This window comes from Cyanistes caeruleus, chromosome 5 (assembly GCF_971803275.1).
Source record: "Cyanistes caeruleus chromosome 5, bCyaCae1.hap1.1, whole genome shotgun sequence".
In the NCBI taxonomy this organism is placed as follows: Eukaryota; Metazoa; Chordata; class Aves; order Passeriformes; family Paridae; genus Cyanistes; species Cyanistes caeruleus.
This window is the reverse complement of record NC_141705.1, coordinates 8157240-8171181: the sequence shown is the minus strand read 5'-3', so window position 1 is coordinate 8171181 and position 13942 is coordinate 8157240. Positions and strand designations below refer to the sequence as shown.

General features: G+C 46.3%; 1 long non-coding RNA gene across 1 annotated transcript; it reads left to right on the top strand.

Moving 5' to 3' along the window:
- Positions 1-5910: 5910 nt before the first annotated feature.
- LOC147652909 (uncharacterized) lies at positions 5911-8138 on the top strand. Its single transcript, XR_015287430.1, has 3 exons — positions 5911-5971; positions 6051-6105; positions 6907-8138. It is a non-coding gene; the product is annotated as an uncharacterized LOC147652909 (long non-coding RNA).
- The last annotated feature ends 5804 nt before the right edge of the window (positions 8139-13942 follow it).

Here is a 13942-nt window from a genome sequence, read left to right as displayed (position 1 = left end):
GCCCTGGAGCCCCAGGAAGGTGGGACAGCCTGTCCCTCTGTGCGGGGATCTGTGCTGCGTTTAAGCACCGGATTAGCTGCAGAATAGCTAAGCTCCTATAAGGCTTGGGAAAACATGCTGCCCTTCCATGCTTAGTGGCTTTGCTGGGCTCTCCTGTCACTTAGAATGAATGGGGAGAGAAATCATTATTTAATTATCTGGGAAGCCCTTTAAAAGACTAATCAGCAAGGAATTTCTCTCCAGTAGTAACAGCTGGCTCTCACACTATGAGTCACAAAGAGAGATATTAAAAGGCTGTTTTTCTCAGTTAGTGAACTTATTAACTGTGCTCTTCTCTTTTATAGAAATGCTGCTTTGTTCTCTAACAATGGTCCCCAGCCCTTGAGAAACATGACAGCATGCTGAAAGGGATGGGGGCCTGTCTTACTGTAAGCTGGGGTTTTACCTAGTCCAGGATCTCACACTTCAAATGCCAGTTCTGCTTTTTTGAGGGGTTCAAATGAGGCTCTTCCCTGCAGCCAGGTGGCAAAGAGGTCTGTCATGAGAGGAGTCAAATAGAGGATGCACCAGGAAGGGGCAGAGCAATTCGTGCAGTGACAGTCAGTAATTCACTTCCCTGATGCCCTTGCAGCTAGGGAAAATTGCATCCAAGCTGGAGAAGCAGTGGTTTGCCTCAGTGCTGTAGGAATGGCAGAGAGGAATGAGCTCAGAGTAGTGGGTTGGGCAGGATGAGATGAAAGATATCTCTGAATGACACTGGGACATGGAGATAGAAAGGGAAGAGGTGAGTAGGCTGGTCCTACTCAGGGTCACCAAGTTGAGAAGACCTGACCCAGCTCTGCCCAGAAACCTCTCTGCACCAGCTCCCCTCATGCCAGTGCTCAACAGTGGATTCAGGAATGATAACAGCCACAGGGCACCTATTAAACCTCCGTGCAAGGAAGTGGTTTTAAGTTCAAGTGGCATCTTAAGTGACATTAAATGAGAGAAGCCATGTCTCAGGCAGTGTAATTCCAGACTACCTGTCCCTGTCTCTGGGTTTACACTTTGGGCACCGGGTTTGCTCTCCTCTGCAATCTGGAGTTGTGTAACAAGCACTTCAAGGCTCAGCAGACCCCATCAGCCCCTCCAGCTCTGTCAGCCAGACCCTTGGCCTTATCAGAGCTTTGCAGAGGGAAGAGCTGCCTTCCTTCCCTGGGCCCATCAGCCCTCAGAGGGTTTAAACATGTATCTCTCCAAACACAGCTGGTCCAACAGCACAGTGTAATTGCTGTGAGAGTGTGGGGATGGGGACCAGACCCCCCCAGGAAACTGGGGCACAAATGACTGGAGAGGTGCTGGTTGTGTGGGAGAGCAGATGGGATGGGACCAGGGGAGTGCTTGGCTCTGGTGGGGACCTGAGGTGTTGGGGTGTGCATGTGTGGTTTTCTACCTCTGTGGGTGGGAAGGAAGGACTGAAGGGGAATGGGATTACAGTTTGCTGAATACCCATTCCTGTATGCACAGTGATTTGTTGCTTAAAATTTTTCTTCAGAAATATTTTTCTTTGTGCATGGGTGTCGTGGTTTTAAACCAGTAACTAAAAAAACTACTTATTTCTTGTTGTGAGATATGGATTAAGTAGTTTTTTTAGTTACTGGTTTAAAACCACGACAATGGGTAAAAATTTCAGACCCCCAAGAGAGACTTCCCCTCCTCCCTCCCTCCATGATCAAGTATTTAAATGCGAAAGATATTTACAGGGTCAAATTGAATTCCTACTGTTTGAGCCAGTGTCTCAGCACAACAGAGAGGAAGAATCTCTGTCCAGGTGACATTGGGCTCTCTGCTGCAGGGGAAAATGAGCAATAATATTTACCTTGCACAGACAAAACCAGAACACAACCATCCTCTCCTCTTCTGGGGCCCTTGCTGAAGACAGACGGCTCAGCAGTCTGGCAGTAATGGATAAATCTCAAAGGACAATATTTCAGCTTATATAAGGGGATGGGGCTTCCTGCCAAGTGAGCTTCTACAATTTACATCAGGGAGGATTTGGCTGGAGATAAATCAGGTAATCATTCCCCTGGAGGAGCTGCGGTACCATCAGCGCTCACCTGTCTGCTCGGCATCAGAGCCAAGCCCGTCCTCCCTCGGGCAGCTCCAGGTATGAATTGCACATTTGGGGTGCTTTGGGAGAGGGAGGCCCTGGCAATGATGAGAGGCATTGGCAAACTCAGGCGTGCATAAACATTGGAGAAATAGGTGTTTAAGTGGAGTCTTTTCCCTTAGAGAGGGATCCATGTTCAGCTCCCTGCTTTACTTCTTTTTTCTGTGTCATCAGTCTCTTGGTCTTGGTCTGCTGCCTGCCAGCACCTCCTTCAGTCTCCTGGCCTGTAGGTCCAGAATTAAGCAGGGCTTCTCCTGTTTGTCCTGTCTGTGCAAGAGATGAGATGGAAAGCAGGGCAAGCAGTGAGCAGTATTTCCATCTCCCCTGATTCACATCCCTGCACAGCTGCTGCTCTGGGGGAGTACACATCATTGTTGTGGGGCTGTGCAGGTTCACCTTTCCCTCCTGCTCCAGGACAAATCTGGGAGAGCTGGTGAGTCGGAGTTGTCTGCACCACAGCTTGTCCTGGGGCTGCTCTGATGGAGCTGCTGGGGCCAGCCCTCCCTCAGGGCACTGCCTCCAGCTGCAGCTTTGGGAGCAGACACACATTTCCAGCTCCTGGCTGTCTGCATCTGTTCAGGAGCAGGATTTGCTCCCAAGATTTTGCCCATGCATCCACTCAAGCTGGTAGGGTGCAAGCCACAGAGCTCTGGTGCAAACACAGCCCTGCTTCTTTCCTTCCACCGAGCAGAGCTTTCCCTGCAGCTGCTGGATGTAGCTGAGGCCCTGCTGAGCTGAGGCTCTACCTGATGCTCATGGGGAGGTCTGCAGCAGCCAGAGATGGAGCTTCCTCTGCCTCTGCCCTGCATGCCTGCAGCTTTGTTGTATAAATAAAAAGCAATTTGCTCCTTATTGTTTGTATTTTGTTTTCATACTCAGTGGTCTCACAGCATGCAAGGGAGGTACACACATGGGGAGCTCTCCAGCATCCCAAGGGAGATCAATAAACCTCTAATCAGTGCTCTGGGAAAGATATCTCCTCTAGATTGCTTTGGTATGTGTATGAGGGAAGTATATGATGGTGCCTGCTTAAGAAAGGGCCTTGCTGGAGATCCCATTCCCAGATCTCCCAGGCTGTTTTAAAAAACAAGGAGGAAAAGGTATATCAAGTTTTGCAAACTGCAGCTTGATGCACAGAGGATTAAGAGTTCAGTCAGGCCACCATGAACTGGTTGTCTGCTGCTCTGAACAAGACTGGGAGTTTGTCAAACATCTGAAGGGGCCCAGCACATCAAACAGAAGGTTTGGAGCCATTTGTGTCACCTGGGGACTAGAAGGATCCTGAAGACTGTCTGATGGCACTGGATGCCTGTGCATAAAGAACTGAGTCAGTGTCAGAGGAGAAGACTGAGACAAGATCTCCTGCATCAAAAGCTCGTGCCTGTTTCTGCAAAGAGCACTCACACCACTGGACACTTTACAATACCAAAGCATTTCTGGCCTAGGCTGCTATGAAAGCTCCTTGACAGATAAGAAAATATGTCTTTATATTTGCCATTTGATTATGAAAGGAGACATTTTAGTCAACATTTGTCAGCCTGTCTGATGTATAAATAGTGTTCTATTCTGTTATACTGCTCTTATTAGTGTCCTACAGCCTGTTTGCTCACAAACAGCAGAGATTACTTCATCTGTAGGGAAACTGAAGCTTTCTTTTTCTTAATTGGGCAAAATTCTTGCTGAAGTTCTATCAAATTGATGGGTCCCAGCTCAGGTGAGTGTCTGGGGGGCAAAACGGAAAAGGGATCAGACACAAAAGTATTTCAGAGCTAAATTCAGAAACAAGAGGATGGGGTGGCTGGTGTAAGGGTCCAAGAGACAGCCACCAAGCAGGGGACACTGGATCCCAAGGATGTGAGCCTGCTGCAGATATGGGTGCAGTTGCAGCAAAGATGTTGAAGGTTATGATATTTGTGAGATACACAGGGAAGGACCAGCCCTGGAGCACTGCTTCAGCCTTTCTTCCCCTTCCATCTGCTTTTGACACGTGCAGTGATTCCTTGCATCTCCCTGTCCTGTCCCAGCACCTTTGCCCATCTCCTCTCTGTCATGGGAACCTGCAAACCCACCAGGAGAAGTGTATGAGCAATCCTGCTGGGATGATGGGCTAGCTGATGGTTTTTCCACCCTAGGTAAATAGATGCTTTGATGCAGGAAGGCACTTTGGGGCTATGGTGACCTTGGATGTGTTTTGACTCCAGTAAGTAGCTGGAGGCAGCTGTGCCTCCTGGAGAGGTGATGTGCTCTGGGCTGCATCCTCACCTGACTGTGTCCTAAAATAGTCCTGCTGATGGGGATTCATGGGAGTGCTGTCTGCCCTGTGTCCTGCAGCATGGAGGGAATGTTTGTACAATGAGTGTGTTGCTGCACATCCTTCACCTCAGATATGGTCTGCAACACCTCAACTGAAACCCAGGTAAGCTCCAAGTGACATTGTGGTTTGTGGCTCTCAGGTGTTACAATAGGGATTTACAACCTTCAGCTACACTGGTGCTGCCTACAAATTCCTCTTTGCTTTTCCTCCTGGTTTTTGCAGTGTCCAGCTCTCTCTCTGTGCTGCTGATGCTGAGGATGGATCTGATTTGTGCTATGAAGTGTTGTAAGCAGTGGGGACTTTCAGTGCTTCAACACAGATATAAATCTTCCAAAGTCAGAGAGATTTCCAAATTCCAAGTAAATGGCTGGTGGCTCCCATTTCTGCAAAAACAAAGCCAGGCACCAAAAGCACCTGTTTAGGAGCAAAACACAGAGCAAGATCTAAGGCCATGGCTTGATGCTATTTCTATGCCTTCTGCAACAGCTCAGTTAAAAGGCATTTTTTCAGAGAAAAATGTGACACTTAAAAGGTAACATATTCTTTTCACCTTCCAGTTTCCAATTCAGTTTGTAACTTAGCCCCCAAGAAGTGATCAGGGGCTGCTTTCTTTTCAGCTTAAAATCTCTTTTTTCATGCACTGGTTGTCAGTGCTCCCGAAAAGATTAAATAAGGCAGAGGTAATGTAGATTTAAAGAATTTTCCAGATGAAGTGCCAGAGCACTTTGAACTGAAGAAGAAAGAGGTTGCTGTGAGGGGACTGGTTGGTGCTGGGGGGAAGGCACTGTGGAGCTTTGCTCAGCACACTCTCTGTGGGTAAATGTGCCAGGGATGTGGAGCTGTGGGGGCTGGCAGAGCACCACAAACTGCTGTGGGGCACAGGGCAGTGCTGGCAGTGTGCTGGCCAGAAACCACAAAACAGCACTGTGTGTCCACTGATGTCCCTGGGGGATGGTCCTTCCTCAGAGGTGAGCTCTGCTGTCCATGGCTGGGGGCTGGAGGAACCTTGCTCAGCTGCAGTGTTGCTGTCACACGGAGTATGAGCAGTTCTGATGGGGCAGGGGGGCCTCCACCCCCCTGAGCCCTTGCCCAGAGATCCAGCTCTGCATAAAGAGCAAAACCCCACTAAGGGGAGGTAGTGTGGGAGGAAAAGCTGGAATTACAGCAAGTATCCTTCCTGTGTCTGTTCTGTAGGTTTCTCAGGCAGGGAAGGGGCATTGGGCATCACCAGAGTCAAGTGTTGCTGCTACCACCAGAAAAAGAGGTATCAAGGGCAATTTCTCCTTCTTGTCCTCCAAGGGAAAGATTCCACCCTGCTTCAGCACTGAGGATGCCTGGGAAGGAAGATGAGCTGCCACAAAGGATAAATTACACCTGTTGTCTCCAGATGGATCAGGTCTCTGACTGATGATAGCAGCTCATGTGGAGGAAAGTTCCAGGGAGATTTGTGGAATCACTTGCTCTGTAATGCTCTCAGAAGATGCAGAGTTACCTTCTGGCCATGGACAGTGAGTGGAGGGAGTAGTGGGGAGAGGAACAGGATTTAATAAAAGCAATAATATTAAAAAAATCCCCTTTTTATTTCAGTAACAGTTCTTCGAACATTCCCAGACCAAATTAATTCATGAAAAATTCCTGGCAGGTGGGTATGAATTCCATAGATAGGTGAAAAGAGATTTGGAGGTAGTGAATAAACAGTTTTGAGTCATGCAAAATGGTTCTGGAGTGGGTTGAAGAAGAACCCAGCTCCTCTCTGGTTGTGTTTTCCATGTGCCTTTTGGTCTTCAGGAATACTTTGTTCTCTGTGAGTTTTGTATATTTTCTCAAAGAATCTTTGTTTAGAGAGCTGCAAGACAGCATGGATAGCCCTCAGGAGCACTTTAGGTATCCAGTGCCATGGAGCAGATACTCATCTCTGCCTGTTCAGGCTTGTTCACCCTTGGGGGTACGTGGGTGTGAACGTGTGGGGCAGCACAGGATTATTAGGGAGCAGAAGGTAACATCAGAAATACAAGTCTTGACAACAACTCAAGGGCTGATTTTCAGGTGCTCTGCACCTGCAATCAGCTTGCTTCTTTCAGAACCCTTCTTCGCCCTCCTGGGCAAACTTCCAGGGTGGCTGCTGACCTGGTGAGCTCTGGTGGAAAACATTTGTTTTGAAATCTAGCCATGGTTTGAATTGTGAGCTCTTGGGAAGTTTGACTCTTGATGCATAGCCAGATCAAGTACAAAGACACTGAGTGTACGACAACAGATGCTCATACCCTGCTTCTGCAGATGTACAACACTGAGATACCTGGGATCCCTTCATCAGTTTTGGGTGTCTATTTATTTTTTATTTTATTAAGGGAGCATCCTATGCTAGTGGCAGGTGTAAGATTTTGCATTGTGTTTGGGCTCCCAGCACGTAGATCATGCTGAGCTCAGTCTTCCTTCGTGACAGGCAACTCTGCAACACATGTCCAGTCCCAAAGTCACCACTGAACAGCTATTCCACATGTCCACCTCCATGGGATGAAAAACGTTGCCCTGCAGTAATAAACTGCAGACCTGCAGTCAGAGACTCAGAGCTGTGCTGTTGATGGAGGATTCCTCAAGGGCATCTTTGATCATGGCACAAGAGAGAAACTGTGAAGTAAAATTCCCTCTTGACTCTGCAGGAAGGCTCACAGCCCTTACTTCAAACAGAAGGAAAGAGCCTCTCAACTCCTGCCAGTCTGAGCTGAGAGAGGCTGACTCCTGGTCTCAAATATGGTGCCAAGTGTAGTCCTGAGTGGGTGATCCAAGAGGGTGTTTGACACCTCCATGAGGATCAGTCCCTCTTGTCCTTCCCTGCTTCACCTTTCCAGCTCTTGTCAGCCCCAGGTACCTCTGAGGAAGGTGAGGAAACCCAGCAAAAAAAGAAGAAAGAAAAGCTCCTCATGGGTTCTGGGGACACCCACGGATATCAGGAGATGATCAGTCCCGTGTGGAGAGGGACATAAACCTGCCTGGCCACCCAACAGCCCTTCTCAGACACATGAACTAATGGGGCTGTCATGGGTTTTTCATCATTTTGAGGCAGAAATGGCTTGATTTTTAGGGTGCTGAGCATCCAGACCCACGGAATCTCAGACCCAAATGCTCTGGGAATCACTGCTGCTTCACAAGTGCAGAGCAGGCAGCTGCAGGCAGACAAGACTGAGGGCAAAAGTAGGGTCCTTTTCAGCTGTAGTCTTAAAATATTGCAGCACAGGTTGGATTTTGTCCCTGGAAAGGGGCATTGCACACTTCCTTGGGTACCCAGGACCAGATGGTCACATCCTGCTTTCTCTGTGTCCCCTCCTCAGAGCCTTCATAAACACAGATGTTCCTTCTCCTCTGACAAAAATCATTCATGAAAAATTCAATGGGACGTTTCTTCCCCCTCTTTCTCCCTTTCGTTTTTGTTGTATCCTTGACAAGCTTGAACTCCATAGGGGGGGAAAATAAAAGAGCAGCCCAGCCCCTGGTCCTCCCTGCATCCTGCTGCAGTGCCCATTTTACATGGTACAAAGGTCATTTAGCATAGCTTGGAGCCCTCAGCAAGTTGCACAAGGCAATTTCATCTGATCCGTGATGGAATTCCACTCAGCCAAAGTCCTTATTATTATGCATTTTTTACACATTAGGATTTTCCTTTTGTTGGCAGCCAGATCTCTTCATGAGGTGTTAAAAAGTGCAGAGGGGCTCTCTGCTCCACTTCGGGTAGCTAATCCTGCCTTTAAGGCTGGGATAACTGTTTCATTACGGGATGGGCTCAGATTTAGAGCCACTGATGCTTGCTGACAAGTATCTCAGAAACCAGCACAAAACCTGAGATGGAAGAAAACCCATCTCTGCTTCTCGTAGGACAGCCACAACCCAGTAAGGGCCGTGAGACTGACTGTAGTTTCTTAAGTTTCTTTTCTCTTTCCTTTTTTTTTTTTTTTTTTTTCTTCTTGAAGTTCTAGCCCCTAATTTTCTAAATGTTTTCCAAGCTGGCAAACATGTGATGACTCATTTGCACCTGTGAAAAGCAATCCTCCCAGTTTGATGGATGATATTGCAAACTTTAAAAAATAAAGGTTAACTGGTAAAGTTAAATAAATAGATTCTCTCCCAGCACCGAATGGAGCGATGTCGCAGGCAGAGCCAGCATTTGCTTCATGCCAATCACAGCCACGTGCCTCTTGAGTAGTCAGAAAAGCAGCTTTATTAAGTAGTGTGGTCCTCAAATAATAATTAGATAATACCTGAGCCTAAGAAAATATGTAGCTTTTGTTCGTAGCCCTCATAAAATAATACTGAGTTTTATTACAACGCTTCTGGCTGGAAAAATAATCAAATCCAGTCCTTCAGTCAGTGGGATATTTCAGTGATTTTAAACTGGTTTGACTTTATCACTAAAGATGAATTCAAACAGGAACAGGTGCAAAGAAAAGCAGCTAGGATGGAGGATAATCGAGGCCTGGAAAGCCTGTTTTATGAGAAAGGACTAAAAGAGATTGGCTTGTTAAGCCCAGCAAAATGAAGGGAACATGACTGCTGTCTATAAATACAGCAGGGATGTAAATACAAAGGAGGGAAAAGAGCTATTAAAGCAAAAGGCAGGGTTGGCACAAGAACAAATGGCCATAAACTGGTCACTAATAAACGTAGCCAGGAAATCAGAAGATGTTTTTGAGCCACCTGAGCAGTGCTGCTCTGAAACAGCCTTCCAGCAGCAGTGGAGGGAGTGAGGGCTGGGCTGAGCTTGGATGGTGCCTGGCCAGTTTCTGGCAGGGATGGCATGCCCTGAGAGCCAGGACTGAATCCAGAGCCCTGGGAGAGCCCTGCTGTCCCACCTTCATCTGTCAATGCAAATGCTTCATAACAAGTGGGGGATGGAAGAAAAAAAGATAGAAAATTGTAACAATGTTGGCCATTTGCTGGGAAAATATTGCTTCTGGGGTAAATAATTTCTAATTGAATAGAAATAAACAGTGAGAAAAATTCAACCAGCAAGATAAGAACAGATAATGAAATGTGTGGTAGCAGTAAAACGTTTTTCTCTGGTTTATATAGGAAGCAGATAGAACTGGCATAGCTAAATGAATTGAAACCTCATTTCTTGGTGGCAATATGAGTTTTCTTCCCTGAAATATAACAAAACTCAAAGAAATTATACAGGAGAAGATCTTGTAAGTCTGGAAAGAGACCACCTCAGCTGCTAGCAATGAGCTGATAGCATTTGGTAAGTTATGAAAGGATAAACTTAATTTATCTCTTTCTTCCATCTTCCCCATTGAAAATATGGACAAGGACTTCCCTTTGACACACTGCCCAAGGAACACGGGGAAGGGGTAAATTAGTGCAACTATTTAATTCCCTTGCTGAAAGTGCCTTTTTTTCCCTTTTGATTTAGACAAACGGAAAAGTTTGAGTGAATTCAGCAGTCTGGCACAGTCTCTGGCTGAAGCTGGTCTGCTGCATATGAAATCCTTAAATGGATTTTGGCTCAACAGAAACACACTGTTTTTGTTTTGTGAGTAAACCCCAAGTGTTATTTGGAGTCATCCTCTCACAAACACAGGCACAGAGCAGTGTGTTTTGGTCAAGCTGATTCAGTTCCTGCCTCAGCAAAAGGATTTTAGTTAATGGGTTTTTAAGTGATCTAATGTTCATCTTGTGAATGATGAGAGGATAAAAAAAAAAAAAAGGTCCCTGTTCTGGTTTTATTTACAGACCAGAAAAACCTCTCGTATTCCATGGAGAGGGAAATAACTGGGAGGAGACCTTGATCCCACTCTCAGCAGCTCCTCTACCGAGTCACTGACTCTGTAAGAACAGTAAATTTCCCTCAAGACATTGTTTCTACCCTGTTTTTCTGGTTTATCAGGTACCTGTCCAAGTCCTTTTTGCAATTAAGAACACACTGGTCCCCCTTCAGTAATAATAAAGGCAAAGAGAGGTAATGCAAATAGTTACCAAAGGGGAGTAAAGCAAGCATGACGCTTCTAAATAGACGAGTAACCCTTGGTCCTGCGGCTGCAGCCTATCAACACAGGCACACATCAATACCAGTCAATGCTGTGCCAGGGGCCAGCACCCAGCACTGTCCCACAAGCCATTACCACTCCTACTTCAGCCACCCAAAAGTGGCCCAGGTGTCTGCCCTGGCTCCATGATGCACAGAGCCCTTTTTCCTATGAGTCAGTTGTTAACTCCGGTAATGCCATGGAGAAATTACACAGACCCAGCATTAGTAACCAGGTAGTAACCTGTTCCTAATGGTCCAAATGCAAGATCAAAGGTGTTTAGAGAGGCATGGGCAAGGAAACTGCTGTGTTAAAACACAGTTAAAACTAAATGACAACCCATTGCTAGGAGACATTTGCTGAGAGACATTTACTCAGAGGCATTTACTGCATGTATTAGCAGGGGTAATGCAGAAAGGACAAATTCATTACCTGGGTAATGATTTTACATTACTATTTGCATTCAGAGAATTCTCTCCAGGAACCATTTTCGCTCTGCCCATATGTACATACTATTATTTCTCCCTGTTTGCATTCAGGAAAATCAAATCTGCAGTGAAACTTGAGAGAAAGCTAGACAGAACACAGAGATGTGGCAATGGCCTTCAACTCTTTATTTGCTAAAAAGTGGGATGAAAGAGTACTCTAACACACTTGCAGACTGGGTAGCTGTCAGAAGAAGTGTAAAGAAGCACTGGTGTTATAGGTCTGCAAGCCAGGTAAAACCTCATTGAGGGTTTGAGGGTGAGGAGTTCACTGAAGGTTGTGTAGTAATTGTGGCGTGACTTGCTTAGTCCCATTGATCTGAAAAATGCTTTTGAGTGAAGAAATCACCCATATGTACTGTACAGAGGAGAATAACTTCTGGTTTGTGAGTTTCCTGTTGGAGGCATGCACTGATAACATGCCATGTGAATAAATTAATGATTAGTCTGCTGCAGGAACACTTATTGATCTGGTTTGCCTTTCCTTTCTGTCCCAGAAACGCCCTTGCTGCTTCTGCTCATCCTTTAAAATGAAATTCTTTTAGACAATGGAAATCCTCAAAGTTCACCTGAACTTGAAATTAGACCTTTTATGACAAGGCCATCATTTAGAAATGGGACAGGGTGTGCAATTTCAGTTAGAAAGATAGAGAGAAGGTGGATAGGATGAGAGAGAAAAAGAAATAAGAAAGGAGGAAGCTGGAAGGAAGGAAAATATATAAGGATGGATCAAAAGTGACAAACTCAGATCCATTTCTGGAGTCTGGCCTATCCCTGTGCCAGCTCATCTTCAAATAACCAATTTTTATGGAGTGAATTGATATAAATTGAAATGAGGCTCTTGGGTTGGTCACAGACCCAGGACGGTTCCATGACAAAGTGCAAATCAAGGTGCAAATTCAGATTTCAAGTGTCCTCAGATCTGGGTGTGTTTAGATGCACAGTTTGGCATTACATTTCCAATACTGAGTTGCCTGAACAATCACTGAGCCTCAGCTCAGAGAGTAAACACTTTTCTGCCCAGGCTGTGCTTTGCAACTGCCCCATGCTGATATGGCTCCCCTTGCTGCCAGCAAATTTCTTGTCCTGTACTGAGGAAGATCCTTCTTCTTCCTCTCTCAGCCCTTATCCCACAGCCATTTCTCTGCCTTGAAGCCAGGAGGAGCCCATTGCAGAGAAGGTGCCTGGCCAGACACCCTTTGGTGGGCAGAGAAGGATCCACACATACCAAAGTACACCCAAACAGCTTTTTAGAAGTGGTGCTACACCAAAGGACTTGAGCCTGAGGATGGCAGAAGTTTTGTTGGCTTCAGTCCAGGTTTTGTTTGCAGATCACTCCTGGTAATTCCTTGTGGCCTATTTTGCACCTTTCAGACCAAGACTCCTGAGGTGGAGGATTCTCACTGCTCTGGGCACGAGGCTGGCTCCACGCATTGCACACCTTGCAAAGGTTCAGAGTGAGCACATCAGCTCTGTTGGTGCCTGTGGCCAGCCTGCTGAAATATCTGCCATGAAGGTGTTCAATGCTCTGTCTCGTGGGCTGGGGACCTGCACAGCCTGTCCAGGCTGGAAGCCAGGTGGGAGAACAGGGTGATGCTGCTCCAGGGTCTGTTGCCATGAGATGCCAGCCTAATGTGGCACAGATGTCAAGCAGCTTCTGGACTTACAGAGCTTCTTGCTTTGTGTTTCAGGGCTTCTCACTGTACCCAAACTGCACTACTAAAATAGGTGTCTTCTGGCTTGGATATGACCTGAAAGTAAACCTAGACAGTATGTTCAGACCACCAGAGCTCAGAGGGCTACATCTCCAATTCTGATCTTTTTGTTATCTATTTATTCCTCATATACAGTAAATAATTTCTGCCAGATGCTAAAAACCCTTTGTGTTATCTGAAACTTAGAAATCCAACAGAAAGGAGGCTGATAAATACATACATGCCTGCTCCTAGATGATTATTGCAGGGACCCCCAAATTTCATGCTGCTGAAATGTATTTAGACATGAATATCAATTTGAGACTTCAGTTCTGATCATGCTAGATGACTCTTAACAACCATGACCAGCCTCTCCTCAAATCATTACCATTCGTATAGCCACAAAAGGCAAACTTGATGAGAGAATGAGATGCTAGTAGGGTCTCAGGCTAAGCATACAACAGTGGGATAGCTATAAATGAACCTTTTCAACCATAAATTACATGTGGCCAGTAATTCCCTTTTCTCCCCTCTCCCTCCCTCCCCATCCTCCCCCTCCACTCTGAAAACCCTGGGACAAAGGCTTGCCTCTCTGAAGGATGCCTTTCTGGAGGATTAAGCAGCTTTTGTTGACAAAATACAAATTACAACTCCTTTGCTTGGTGTCCCGCCTTCTCAGCTGGGCTCCAGTCCCTGAGGGACAAGGCTCTATTACCCCTGCGTAGATGAAGAGCTCAGAATAGGCAGATGTAATTATTAACACCATTCAATGGAGTGTCTTTCTGAATTATCAATTAAAAATCTCTACTGTTTTTTCCTCACACTAAATAGAAAGCTGACAGCAGTTAATCTATTGTGCAGCAGAGCTTTATATGCATATTTAAACAGTGTGCTTCTCTGCTTTTTTATTCCGGGGGCAGTGTGGGGTGAGAGGGACTCCCATGAGGTAGCACAAAGAGCCCTGTCATTTGATTGAGAGAAGAGTCTTTGGAAAAATATTGTCGCCTTCCACCCTGGCAAACAGGTCCCGTGGAGATATCCAAACAGGCCCGAGATGCCCGATATTGTGGGAGATGACAAATGAGCGTTCCCTGCTCACGCACCAAAGTGCGTCCGAGCAGCTCCTTTGACGTGCTGCTATTAAAATGCAGAGTTCACGGGCAACAGACACATGAGCATGGAGAGAAAACAGAAATTAAGCAATGTGATTAAAACCAACAGCCACGCCGAGCCGGGCTGCCAGGAGCTGTCAGCTCTTGGCTGAGGGGGAAGACTGATGCACC